The 14848-nt window shown below is 44.3% G+C and overlaps 1 pseudogene; it reads right to left on the reverse strand.

Annotated features, from left to right (window-relative positions):
- Positions 1-8470: 8470 nt before the first annotated feature.
- LOC127145630 (ribosomal protein S4, mitochondrial-like) lies at positions 8471-14843 on the reverse strand (annotated as a pseudogene).
- Between the last annotated feature and the right edge of the window lie 5 nt (positions 14844-14848).

The following is a 14848-nucleotide window of genomic DNA, read 5'->3' on the forward strand; positions in this document are numbered from 1 at the left end:
CTGACTGACGTCTGAAAGGTCACACCCATAGCTAAGGGGGTTAGGCTAGACGACCCACCGGATTGACTGACGGGGCATTGTGACTGATCCACGCACGCACGCAGATCTTTCTTTCCCTTTCCTCAGAGGCAGTTCAGGCTCGATCTAGGATTCTTGCATCCGTTGATGAATAAGTTCTTTATGTCGTTGAAGTGGTTGCTGCCTCAGCAGCTATTGACCATTCCCAAGTCAAATATCAAGGCTGAAAACTGGATTGATTACTTCCCAACTACGGATCCCGAACTTAGAGGGACGCCTGCCTCATTAGCGGACTCATGAGAAGTTGAGGACTCAGAATAGAGAAGTAGCTCTAGGAGAAAGGAATTCCAGGTCCTATGGTCGCTATCACTCATATGGATCCGAACTAAAAAGGAGTGGGAGAAGACTCCCTATCCTTGCCTTCCTCCTCAGCTTCTACACCAGATGGCGGATGGTCCTACTTCCATAGAGCATTCCTTCAGCCTAAGTGGGGGGGGCTTCCTTCCCTCCACCAAGGGTTCTTCTTCCTTCTTTTTTCAGCCTTTACCGCTACGTGGGCGCCGATGCATGCGTGGGGACGGCCTCTTTATGGGCTTCTGCCGATGGCTTGGGTCGATCCTCTTGTCGTGGAGTTGAGTTTGCACGTGAAGATAAGACAGCCGGCTCGTCCTCAGGACGTAGAAGGATAGGAGGATAGGTTCCCCACGGAGCGGCCACGGGGCGGTAGGTTCTGTGGAGTATCTTTATCTTACCTTTTTAGGCTTTGTAGGTTCAGATAAGATATAAGGAAGAATATCGGGCGAAGGCAAAGATATAATAAGATAAGAGTCCTCTCGTCTGATTCCTTTTCTCTTTTCTTCAGTAGGCTCCCTCTCGTCTGACCTTGATTCTCTCTCATTCTTTTCTTCTTTTTCTTCTCTTTAATTAATTAATATGGATTTCTTTCGTTGCACTCCTAAGCTTTGAATTTTGAAGCATTTTTCAAGATTTTCGTAAGCGTCTTGTTTCGGAAAATAGATAGATAGATAGGAAAAAGGAGAAGAGAGATCTCTTCGACGCTACCCGCCGGCCAAAAAGGGAAAGATTCCATTTATTGGAATTTCTAATTTCAGCATTCCTTGACTTGAAAGATTCCTTGACTTGCTAGAGAAAAAACTCTAGAAGATGTTTTGAGAAACTAGGAGAAATCCAAAAGGGCAAGCAAGAAAAGAAGCTGTGCTCAGGAGTTCAGGAGGAAAAGAACCAAGGTGATGAAGATAAGAAGATATATCCTTATTACCCTCTCCAAAAGCGAGACAGGAGAAAGAAATAACATAGAGCCCGAAGAGATAAGTTCTCGAATACAAGGACTCTTTCGGTGTACGGCTATAGTAATCGCACAAGAGAAGGACCAAGATGGGGAAAGACACCAAGACATAGCTGTTTTGAACGAAAATGCTCATAGAAAAAGCGCAAGAAAAAAGATAAGGGAAATCTTTCCAGAATGGCAAGGGAGACAATGCAAGGTCTCCTTTCACAAGGCATGGAATACCATTTGTACATATATCACAAAAGAAGACAAGGAACCCTTTGTCTGGGGAAGCTTTTCTAGAAGTCAAATTCTCCAGCAAGCAAGAGCCCGGCAAAACCACAAAGGAATCCCGGCCGAAAAGGAGGAAAAGACGAAAAGAATTTTAGAAAAATTGGGCGAATGTGAAGAATTCTTTAAATTCAGACAGGACCCTGAAATGGCGAGCCAACTACTTAATAAATATAACTCTATTAAAAGCCTTTGGGAAGACGAAGAGCGTGAAAAAAGAAGAAAAATATCCCCCATGGAAATCCTTATGAATTTTTTAGACAAAAAAGGGTGGCCCAAGGAATATCTGCCGGAGGAACTACGGGAAAAGTCTTTCTTCCTCGACTGGGTCGCCGTCAACCTACTCTTCGAAAGGCGCCTGAAAACAAGACAACTTTTTCTTTATGGAAAACCAAATTCGCAAAAGAGCCTCTTTATTAGCTTACTCAAAAGAATAGGACTCAGAGTATATTCCGTCGGACACAGAAAAAACTCTTTCTCTCCGGCGCGAATGACTTCTTTGATTTATGGGTTTTCGATGAATGAATGGATGAATCCAATAAATACGAAAGTGAGCAAGGAATAAACCCAAAGACCGTCCTAACCCTGCTCGACGGACAAGAAAGCAGACTTGATGCCAAATATGAGAAGACACTAATTAAGAAAGAAAATGTCCCTATAGTATTAATGGGAAACAAACTACCCCAGGAAATCCGAAAGTCGGGAAGCCCTCTCGCCAATAGAGTAATTCCACTCCACTTTAAAACATACATTGAAGACCTCGATGAAGGAAGAATTGCCGCTACCTTATATGCAGCTATGTGCTTGCGGGCCGCCCACTATGCTGAAGTAGGGAAACCGGATCCAATACTGAGATAGAACTCCCTCAAAGTTGTCGAGAAAGCGGTGACTTCCAAGCAAGTAGAATCCTGACTCTTTCTTGAAGGACTTGAAGACAAAGCACTGATACTCGTAAAGAAGAGAAAAAACATAAAGAGCAAAAACAAGGATAAAAGTCAATGGCCGATCCAAGTAGTAATAGTGCCTATTACTGCCTTAAAAGGAAGAAAAATGAATTTACTTAAGTTCGCTATAATTCCGATTTCTAAATATATGGGAAAAAAGATACAAGACGAACCTGACGCACCTGGGGTCTTCAGAACCTTCTTCGAAGGCGAACCAGAATATGCTATTTGGCCCATAGTATTACGAAGGCAGCAAGGCAAAGGAGAAGACCTCTCTTTAATTCTCGATCTACACACGGAAAAGTTTTTTCACGCCGCCAACCCGCCTTTTATTCATTTCCAGAGCTAGTAAAGCAGGCAGAAGCCTCAAATAAAGAGATATTGGGAGAGCTTTTTATGGGATTACCGCAGGAACATGACCCTAAAGAGGAATGAGAAAGAGATTGAATAGAGGAATGAGAAAGAGATTTTTTTTGATAGCCCTTGGTACCGATCCTCCGACCTTGGTACCGATCTTCCGACCTTGGTTTTCGCAACATAGGTACCTAATTTGATAGGTTTCACAAACTTTGATAGAGTGAAATCTCTCAAAAAGGAACCGTAGGAACCGATCCTCCGACGGTCCTCCATATTACTCGAGTTATTTCATAACCTCCGGACCTGTGGAACTCAATCTTCTTATGGGACGGGAAGGAATTCAGAAGCTGGGTGCGCCGGCCGGAGTTCCACCTTATTTATGGGGGCCCCCTTCCTAAAGCATTTTCTCTCGTACCAGTGAGCCTAGGGCGAGATCTGCACCTAAAGTACACATCGGTGTTCAGAACATGGGGATTTCTTTGAGTGAATTGACTGTTCTCATTCGTCTTTGTTTCAGATCGGGAATCATAAAAAGGGATCAGACTGAATTCCTTTCTTCTTTCTCTATTTATTTACTGACAGGCTATCGGGATCGATCGAGACCAGTTCGGGGCAAGGGAAAAGACAGAATCAATCGGGGGGGGTTGGTGCATTCACTGAAGCAGCCGAAGAAAGCGCATCCTTAGTCAGGATGGACGGTATTTCATTGGATTCCCCTATCCCTACGAGCTTCTTTTTTTGATTATTCGTTTCGGTCTTCATAGGGCAGAAAGAAGAGGAATCATAGAAAGACGTATTCTCTCCGAAGCCTCACAAGATCCTGGCACTCATTCATCCCCCCTATCTTTGATGGCGGAGTTCATATGGATTTCAGAGTCCGACTATCCACTTAGGAGTCAGCAGGATCAGATCTAGATCTCTCTCTGGTAAGGCCTATTGCGTGGTTCTTCATTGATTTACGTAAATAGTTGGGCATTTCCCATAGCTTGAGTCCCCGCATAGTCCGCTAGATCGCTTTCAGAAGTACGAGAATCAAGAATTGGTCCGAAGCGGAAGGTCTTCTTTCGGCTTCAAGGGCCCTGAAATTAGGGGATTGGCTTTTCTCTTCTTTCAGCTGTAGAATTGTCTTAGTAGATCAATAGGTCAGAAAGATCGTCATCTCGTCTCACGCCAAGGCGCTTATAGCGTGGAACGGGTACTGGGTTAGGAGAGAATGAGATTGAACTAGAGTTCTTGGGTTCTTTAGTGCACAGGGAACAAGGTTTTGGTTAGGCCTAGTGGTTAGGCATAGCTGTGGTTACAGGGTTCGGGGTAGGTGGGTACGGCTGTCCTTCGGTCCCAATCCTCTCTCTCATTCTATTCTGATTCTCATGAAAGAAGTTCAAAAAATCGAATCTTTCTTTTTTGCACTCCCTCCGTTAGGCGCAAAGAATTTGCGAAGGACTCCTTTTCTCTTCTTAGATAAATGCGCTTCTCAAATTCTTCTCAACTCCTACTCCGCCTTTATCCTTTGATTCTCTTTATCTAAGAAAGCTGAAATCTCGTGAATGGATGAGGACTGAATTCAAAGTTCAAATAGGAGGAAGCCGGAGAGGAATGCTCTGGAGTCCGCAATAATCAGCCTACTAAAGGCTTTCGGTGATTCATTCATGGTGGATAAGGATCGGTTTTCATATGCTTAAGACAATGGTTGAATACAAAGAACCTCGTTCATGAGCTACTTACGGGTCGCGATAAGGGATACCATTTTCTCATTCAAGAGCGGACACAAGAGCCGAAACTCTATAAAGAGATGAGGCAACTTCAACGGCAGCAGATCGAATCGAAGGAACCTCTCTGAGTTTAGCTCGAACCCCGCGTAAGGATCTTCCCACTTTCATCCGGACAGGTCCGAAGTGGAATATGAATATGTCCTTATCAATGAGACCACAGGTGAATATGGATAGTCCTTCGGACTCCTTCGGCTAAAAAATCAGTCAATGAACAAGGCGCAAAGAATTTGCGAATAAAGAGAAGCGACTGGAAGGTGCGAAGCAGCTCGACTAAGAAGGAGAGGCTCAAAGAATTTGAGAATTCCACTAACCCCGTAGTTAGGAGTATTAAGACCGGAGGACGCATTCATTCCACTGAAACTTCTTCTTCTCTTCCCTGAATCCCATTTCAGGATATAAGAAGATGGATCTTAACGATATAAGAAGATGCAAAGGATATCATCCCTATTTTCTCATCTATGAATTTCTCGTATCTCTCTTTTCATCTCGTATTAGATAGTTGCTGCTCGACCACATAATATCTAAAGATAGGCTTTCTTCTAAATAGTGGGTTTGAACTCCGTTGAGACCCCCACGCTTTTGAATTACTCAATCAACTCTTAAGGAAGAAAGGTCAGAGACAGAGGAAGAATGGAGATTCAGAGGCATCCCTTTCTCTTTCATCCGTACAAAAAGAAGAAGCTTGGGAACGAAGTAGTTGGGGAAGTCCTATCTTCGGTCTGAATATCTATCCCCCTTATTACGGGGAAGAGGTCTCGATAGGGGGCAGAGTCATCCGTCAGGGAAGAGTCTGAAGGCTAAAGTAGCTTTTCGAAGAAGTTAGAAGGCTCCGAAGCAAAGAAGCGGAGCGGAGGAGGTAGAAGTAGTTTAATTATGAGTGGAAAAACAAAGGCGCAAAGAATGATCGAGGGGAAAGAGATGAATATGGATATAAATCAGTCAAGAGGACGGGTCAAGACCAATGAACAAAGGTTAGGACTCATGAAATGGAATATGAACCTGTGGATCAAATCAGTTCCATTCACAAGTCCCGCAACAAGAGATGAATATGGTAGAATGAACAAGTCCTTCGCAAATTCTTTGGTCCTAACTCATATTGCATTCAGCCTCTCCTGACAGTCGAGCCGCTTCCGCTCCTTCTAAAGAATCAATGAACAAAGGTTTCAGGCTGTCCGCTACGCTCCGCTAGGCTTCCGCTCCTGAGAAAGAAATGAAGAAGGTCGTAATTGAGCGATTCAATCTTCTTTTTTCCTTGTTCATTGAGGCGGTTCTTTAAGCAGTTTCCGTTGGATAAGTAGCAGCTTTTGCAATTAAACTACCACGGACCGGTGGTAAGAGACTGCTGAGTCAGCGATACCGCGTAGTGCTTTCTTTATTTGAGGAATGAGACCGCGGAGGAGGAGTCTTATTCCACTAAAAGACTCAAGAGGGAGACTATTAGTTTGCGCGAACTCTTAATCGGGCACATCAAGAGAGGAAGCCGTATCATCATGAGTAACTCAAAGATTGACTTGGACGCCCCGAATCTCACTGAATATCCTATCTTTGAATTATAGATAAAGAGAAGTATGATCTCTTACCGAAGCGAGGATAAGGCCCCCCATCTGCTGCAAAACCGGCATCCAGGGAAAAAGGCATTCAGTCAAACCCCCGTATTAACAAATTGAAAGGAAGAAAGATCAAGCCTAGAGGTCAAATTCATGATAGCGGATCGGAAAAACCTGTATGAGTTTCCAGGACCTGTCTTTCGGCAGACACTCGACCGGACGGAGAAGTACCATTATGTTAAGTAGCCTTTCTTGTCCCAGCAGTCGCAGCTTCTTTCTCTCGCAGGTCTTGCAAAGCGTAGATTCTGAATATCCTCACTCTATGAGAGAATTCCCCAATTCGAATACTTGACAAAAGACCTTATGCGGAGCTTCAAAAACGGTAAGTGGCCGTCGGCCTTTCAAACTCTCTTTCCTATCCGTAGGCAATCAAATACAGAGATTTGACTCGTCCGAAGGCCTTTGAGTTCCATCTTTGAGTGGAAAAACAAAGGTCCAGATGAGGGCTCGACTGAAAGGAGAGAAGCGACTGAAAGTTCGCCTTTTATCAGGCCTAATTAAGCTACGTAGGACGAGTCAGAAATCCATATCAAATCTTCAAGGTGCGAAGGTACTCGTAGTTTCAGATATAGGAGAGGATCAATGTAATATGAGAGTAGGGGCAAAGAATTTGCGAAGGAGAGGAGTGCAAAAAGGAATCATGAAACTAGGAGAAATCAGTCCTTCGCATCTAGACCTCTTATAATTCTACGGGGTGAACATGCATTCTTTTATCTACAGTAGACGGTTTTCTAATCAAGTAAGTAAGGAAGCGGAATCATCAACTTCGGAGTAGTGGCTCGGCTAGAGGAAGAAGCCTACGCCTATGCACTACCGAAGAATAGACCTGATAGAATCAATCGATTGCATAAGATATGCCACAAAAGCACTGACTGGTCTTTCCAAACGGAAGAGCATAAAGAAAAAGAAATCAGTCGTCGCGAGCCCTACCTTTGAAGCTTCAACACAGTCCTTAGTATTAGTAGCTCGTTGCTAGAACTGATCTTTGGCTCGCCCCTATCTCGTCAGGGGCTTACTCACTTCACTCGCTCTTGTTCAGTAGCGCTTTCTTCTTTAGATAGCAAGCAGCACGAGAGCTCTTCACTTTCATTCAGGTCTTTAGTTCCAGTCGAATCACGAGCTTTGCTCGACACTGCTAGCGAAGCTCTACGACAGAGCATTTCCATTATTTCGAAAGTGGAAAAACTGCTCTCTCTCTTTCCGGCTTAGCCTACCGCCTCAATGAACAAGGGCTTCTATGGGCTTCTATCCCCCTGGTCGTATTCAAAGGATCTCTCAAGACCTTCTTCTGGCATCACAGCCTATTCTATCCTCCTCAACCTCTTCCTACTGAGGGGTTCAATCCATTGCCAACTACCCTCTCCCACTGACTCCCATAAAGTAGCTTGCTCTCTCTCACCACTGTCGAGTCGGGCTTCAAGGAAGCTTCGCTGTCTTTGCTTTCGCGAACTTGACTTATTGTTCTTGTTCTGCAATAGATCTTTCATCAAATGGAATTGCTAGTTCATTCTCTCAGCCGAGGAGAGTTCTTTACCGTTCACCTGCTATTCCTTCTTATTGATGCTTAGTAAAGTCAAGCTCCATCTCCTTTTTTTGACATCCTCCAGAAGAAAGGCTATCTATTTCATTCTGCATTTTCTCTTCTTCAGTCTGAAGTGAGAATTCCATTCGATATAAGGCGAGCCAATAGATAGGTAGGTTGCATAGTCTATAAGAGTTCCATTTATCTTACCCAGCCTCTTAGCTGCCTTTTCAAAGTATCCCTTTCAGATACCTTTGGCCTAGGCCGGAGACCATTGGGAAGGAAAGATATTGGTTGGGAGGGGGCGGATTCCATTCTTCTTCTGGTCCAATTCCATCTGCTTGCTCACACTCTCATCTTTTTTTTCATTCAGTTTAATAGGGATAAGGACTTTCCTTAATCCAGGGGGAGTTCCCTGTAAGCTTCTTCACTATATGGAGATGAAGATGGAGAGAAATCAAACTATTGACAGTGTAGGAGTATCTGATAGGGGCATGAAAGACCCCACGGAGCGGGAGAAAGGCTTAGCCTAAGGTGATTGATAGCGGGTATTTCTCTTTTTCCTAGGAATTTCTCTCTTTCTAGTCGTCGAGGATTTGCCTTCGCTTTTTTCGTCTCAGTAGTCCTCTCCCTCGGTAAACTCGGTCTATTGCATAACCTCTCCCAGTCCTTCAACTATCATCCTTCAGCCCTTGTAGGTAGCAATCTGAATAGCAGTAGTTCATAATGCCATGTAAAGATATTCTCACTCCCAAGTCAAGCCAGCAGGTTCTCGGGCAAGCGCATACATTCAGTGACCTTTTTTGGTGGAGATCTTGACCTCTTCCACATTTTGCAGCGGAGGCAGAATTGGATTCAAGCACTTCTGTCTTCTCTGGCACAAGGATCCGACCTTGTGAAAAAAGCATTCCAGCCCCGCCAGACACAAAGAAGTCAGTGGTCAGATTACATTATTTCTTCAAAAGAGCCGCTGTCCTATCCGCAGAATACCAAGGGTTAGTCATAGCTAAGGGCGAGACAGATAAGACGGATAGAATTTTTGCAGTTCTAATTGAAAGAAGAAAAGAATGAGAAATGGCATGAGAAAAGAAAGCGAAAACCCACTTCAGTCTTGAACATCTTAACCGAGGGGACATGGTCAGGCCAATGGAGAGGTTCAAATCCTTCCGTCCCAGGATGATAGGTTGCTCAAGCTGCTTTAGCTACTAAAGCGAGAGATGGAAGACCGAACTACGAAGATAGGAAGGAGAGGTTTGAATAGGTTTTGAGTCTCGACACAATATGCTAACCAGACGAATAAATAAGTACTCAAAGCATCCTTGAGTATAAGATGGTCCACACAGTGGAATAGGTCTTGTGAGTGAGTCCCACGCTTTCCTTCCATTCAATCAAGTAAAGAAAGTGGAACTGAAGAGTGCAAATCAAGTGTATGCATGAGATTGAAACCTGGGTGAAGAGTCCATTGTCCTTAACCAAATCTGAGGTCGAAGTAGAGGAAGGAGTGCAAGTAGAACGAGATAGAAATCAATGATTTAGTAGGCCTTCTTGCTTTTCTTTCAGCCTCTTCTTCTTGATTTATGGATAGTTCTTGCTGCAGATCGAACGAGGATATGAAGCAGCCTTTCCCCCCAATAAGGACGGAGTCAACTCATCCTGGCTATTAACCTTTCCCTAGTGGAATATGAACCATAAATACGTGGGAACCGGTCCGTGGTAGCTTAATTAGTCGAGGTCAAATCCCCCAATGCATGCGAAACTGCACTTTCAAGAATGAAAGACGAAGGTTATAGGAGTCTGTGCGCTCCTCTTAAGTCGCTTGGCTTCGCCCCTTTTCTCCACTCTTTGCCTAGTGCTGGATGGAAGAAGGGAAGGGAGAATGCACCCAGTAGGTGGTAGCCAGACAAGATTCTTTAGTCAAAGAAGGAATCAAGCAATCCGTACCAAGAAGACCTTCAGGCACGAGGTCTAAGCGCACCGACCTTGAAGTGGGGCGGGTCCCTTTGTTCATTGAGGAGGCGGTTTGGGTTCATTCTCAGTCAAAGACGCACACTTTCAGACATCAAGGAAATGAAGCAGAATTCAATAACGTAGTTCATTCATCGCCTCGTGGAATTGAGTATGAGAGAATTTCCGTTTCAGAAGTTCTTTTAAGTGGACGTTGTTGAAGGACCGTTGCAAAGCTCCTGCTTTTTTTTGCAGCCTCATCTCTTGCCTCATGACTGGCCTAATGCCTTCTTTCTCTTTATTTATTGACTCCCAACGTGGACAAGAACTCTGATGACCTACGGATTCAAACCCAGCGCTTCGTCAAACTCAATGAACAAGGGCTTGATCTTTTTCATTTTCAGAGGACGTGATACGATTCGCTAATTCAGACCGGACGAGGCGCTCGACTCGGGTCAAGGGAAGAAGCTATCTCAAGCTGAATCTAAGGACACATAAAGAAGAGGTTAGGGTCGTCATCAATCAGTCTTCGCCTTTCAAAATCTAATCTTCTCAACTCCTCTCCTATATTTCAAACTACGAGTACCTTCGCTCCTCTCCTTCCTAACCTCAGTCGAGTACCTTCGCTCCTCTCCTATATTTTTTTCTACGAGTACCTTCGCTCTGAACCTTCCTAACCTCAGTCCGAGTACCTTCGCTCCTCGCCTTTCAGTCGAGCCTGTCCTTCGTAGCTTTATTCTGCTTCGCACCTTGAAGGTGAATATGGATTTCTGACTCCTTCTACGCAAATTCTTTGCGCCTTTGTTTTTGCTTTGAGCCTCCTACGGAGGCGGTCCAAAATATAGCCCCATAAACAAAACATAAGAGAGAAAGTTGGAGAGAAAAGAAAGGGAAGGATTACTAGTCAGAGGAAAGCCTACCATAAATCAGTCCCGCCTTGATTTTAGGGGGTTTTCCTCTTGGTCGAGAAGACGACCATTGATTTCTACCCAGCCCTCTTCTTCCTTTGCGTACTTCTTCCCTGGTCCCCTGGACCCTACTAAGAAATAAATAGAGTTTGAATGCTGACGTAAGGCGGAATCAAGTTCATGGAAGAAGAAAGCCTAGGTAGCTTTTGCTATCTTTTTTCGTGAAATATCTTTTCTACTTTTGACCGCCTCAATGAACAAGGGCTGGGCCTAGCCCTCGTACTCTGACTCAGCAGCCACTGAAAGAGCGAGAAACTTGAACTACTTCTCATGCCTATCACCAGCGGCCCTACCGCGGAGTGGGACAGATTTCCTAGCTGTGAGCGCCACTTCCAATTGTTGTCGTTGGTCTCGTGCGATCCTGGTCTCTCCTCATCCCCCATTGATTCTCTTCATCCTTTCTTCGATTCAAGAACTCAAGAAAGGAACCTTGAAAGAGAGACTTTAGCGGCCTCTTCTGAGACCTCACCTCTTCTGCGCCGTATCAACTCTTCCTGCCTTTTAGGTGCGATGTCGAGTTACGGAAAGAGAACTAAATGGGCAGGGATCTTACTGGACTCTGTCTTTTGCCTATTTCCGATTCAAGTGAGATTCCCTTTCAGGTATGCTCCCCCACTCCAACTGGGTCGGTTACCCTGTCCCCAACTCTGTCTCGCTGAGAACGCTCGAGGCTAGAACGTTATGGAGCTCCACCTACAAGACTCTTTCTTAATAAATCAAGGCTCCGTAGGAGTTGAGAGATCGCGGAGACTCTTATTCTTTGCACAGGGATCATCAATCGCCATAATGACCAGAGCAAGCCAAAGCCAGGCCAACCTACGCCTTTTCCTCACCCTCACTCTCACGACTTGGATTCGAACCAATCAAGCTACTTGCCCTTTAGTAGATCGTGAGTGGTTCTGTCGTCCTCCTCATTATAGTCCTCCTAAAATCTAGAGCATTTCGTCGGAATACATCCTGTCTTTTCACCGCTCCGTGGGTAGTCCTATGCATAGTCAGTACTATAGCCCCAATCATGGCTACTAATAAAATCAGACTAGAAAGCAAAAACCAGACGGAATAGTAGGTATAAAGTAAATTGCCCAATGTTTCCAAATTAGTCCAACTTCGTACCTTTCCGGCATAAACCGTATATCTAAGAGAGGTCGTATTTCTTTGGGTTGGTAGTAATGGAATGCTTTCATTATCCAAAATGAAGAAGATTTCCCACCAAAGATCAGTCCAATAATACCACTCACAGGTAAATAGCGCAAGACTTCTTCGTGAATCTCCGCTATTTGAATATGGAACATCATAACAACGAATAGGAATGAAACGGCTATAGCTCCTATATGAACTACTGGGAAGATCATAGCGAAGAAGTCGAGACCTAACAAAAGAAGTAAACTGAAGTGTTGCGAAAGACTGGGATGGGAAACAAAACGGAATGTACCGGATTTTTAGCACGTACAACCATCAAACCAGAGACCAAAGCTGGGCTCGACAAAACGGAAAGTATCATGGTACCTCGTCCTTCCCTGAAATGGAACAAACATGCTGGAGCAAGAACTAGCATGAAAGCTCGATCTATTACGACCAGCGCGGTTGTTCGTATTTCATTTTCTTCTTCCAAGTCAAGCCCTTCTTAGCTTAGAAAGCACTCGCTGAGTTACTTACGGAATCTCAAATCTCTCTCGACGCCCGAGAATTTGTGATGTTTCCAGGGGTCGATCAGAGGTTCGGCTTGCTTCTCCCCACCTTTTAGCCTTCTGGGCCCCCGAAAGAAAAAAGAAAGAAGAGAAATTCTTCTCAAATTCTTCTCAACTCATCTGGAGCTTTATTTTATCCTTTCAGTCGAGACCTCAGTCGTCAGAAATCCATATTAACCTCTTCCATTCTGAGTTGCACTCCTACCTAATAAGGATAAGGACCCGCAAATTCTTTTGCGCCTAACCGCTCCTCTCCTTCTTAGTCGAGCTGCTTCGCTCCATTTCAAACGTAGAGTACCTTCGCTCTGAACCTATATTTCAAACTACGAGCTGCTTCGCTCTGAACCTATATCTGAAACTACGAGTACCTTCGCTCTATTTCAAACTACGAGTACCTTCGCACCCTATTGTTTTGAGTCGCCCTTGTTCATTCAGGCTCCTAATCAAGGGATAAGGACTTCGCTTTCAAACTCCTAACGGAGCCTCTCCTTCCTAACCTCAGTCGAGTTCTTTGATTGAGGGCCTTGACCCTCTCCTTTCAGTCTCGTCTCAAATTCTTTGAGCCTCCCGCTTTCAGACTCCTAACTACGGCTCCTCTCCTTCCTAACCTCAGTCGAGTGGCTTCGCTCCTCTCCTTCCTAACCTCAGTCGAGTGGCTTCGCTCCTCTCCTTCCTAACCTCAGTCGAGTGGCTTCGCTCCTCTCCTTCCTAACCTCAGTCGAGTGGCTTCGCTCCTCTCCTTCCTAACCTCAGTCGAGTGGCTTCGCTCCTCTCCTGTAAGTCGAGCCGCTTTCGCTCCTCTTGACTGTCCATATGAACCTGTGTCCTTAATCTAATGAGACCTGTGTCCTTATCAATGAGACATTCAAAGGCGAACTTTCAGTCGCTTCTCAAATTCTTTGAGCGTCCTCCAGACCATATTAGTGGAATGAACTTCGTTGCACTCCTTCTAAGTGGCAGAATAAGGAATGAGCTTGAAAATTCTGAGATAATTCTTTGATCCTTACAGTCTCGTCTCAAATTCTTTGAGCCTCCGGACCAGTCGCTTCTTTCGCAAATTCTTTGCTCCTAACGTCAATAATCAGCCAGAAGACGATAAAGGAGGTTATGAAATAACTCGACTCCACGGGGCGAAGAAAGTCGACTGATAAGGAGTCAATGATGATAATAAGGGTTGAATCAGAAGGCGAAAGGACTGAATTATCATCAAATAAGGAGCCCTTTCAATTACAAGATGAACAAGGACATATGAATCTTGTGCGGGACTTGTTTATATCCATATGAACTTCCTTACTCTTCTTTACTTTCATCTCTCAGGCCAGCAGTCTGATACTTCTAGTCGACTGCTCTATGACGGGCTTCCCCGTTCCCTGGGCTCTGCTCGCTCGTATACGCTCCGATCCTGCAAGTAATATAATAATAGAAGACAAACTCTCTTTCCTTGTCCTTAGCTAAAGAAGGCAATAGTGAATCAAGATCTAGATGGTAGGCTTGATCTTTCTCTTTATCTCTATCCACGGAGATAGCGATACATATGGATAGAAAGAGATCTATTCATCGATCTAGACGAGACTGGAGACGGATAGATATGTTCCCTATGAGCGAGCCGATCTTTATATGTTTTTGGCCACGTCCGTTTCCCGCTCCGAAGAGGAAGGTTTGGGATCTTTCAATCTTATGTCGTGAGGGATGTGACCTATGTTAGGTCCATAAGATTACCACAGCTTTTAGTGTTCTATGATTCACCTCCGAATAATGAGTAGGTAGTGAGAGACCTTTTGATTTTGCTCTTCATAGTAAACTGATGGGGGGATGCGGAGCAATAGGTCGAATTACTATATAAAGAAGAGTTGTTTTCTATAGACTTCTTCTTCGAGTAGGGAAGATTGAGGTTTTTCTCCTTCCTTCTATTCGATAAGAATAGGGATTGAAAATGATACAAATTCCTCTTCATTCTCTTGTGCTCAGCGAAGGAACTGCCTAAGCATACTTTTTCCGATCCAAAACTTCTTTGTTCTTTCTAAGTCTTCTTCTTGCATAGAAGAACGCAACTCTTGCAAAAACCGGGATTTTCGTAGTAGGCGGCATCCCCTCTGAGTTTTGAGTAGGTGGAACCATTCTCTTTGATTTCTTCTCCACATTCTGACCGGGTGATCCAGGAATTTGCCTATGATTTTGTCAACTGATATTTCGATATAGAAAGATCTCCTTATTTCTGAACCGCTCCTTCTCGCCTCATTTCTTGAAAAGATATTAGATCACCGTGGGACACTTGAAAATGAGTAATTTTGACCATTCCTTTATTCACACAAACCCTTCGATGACTTATCGGCTGCCTTGCTTGAGGAATAGTTTGAACTAAAATGGAGACGAACCGGAATAACGTCCGATCTTGTTTCTGGATTGAGTGGAAAAGGGATATAAGAAGTTCGTTCTCTTCCTCTGTGCA

Source organism: Cucumis melo, unplaced genomic scaffold (genome assembly GCF_025177605.1).
Source record: "Cucumis melo cultivar AY unplaced genomic scaffold, USDA_Cmelo_AY_1.0 utg000149l, whole genome shotgun sequence".
NCBI lineage: Eukaryota > Viridiplantae > Streptophyta > Magnoliopsida > Cucurbitales > Cucurbitaceae > Cucumis > Cucumis melo.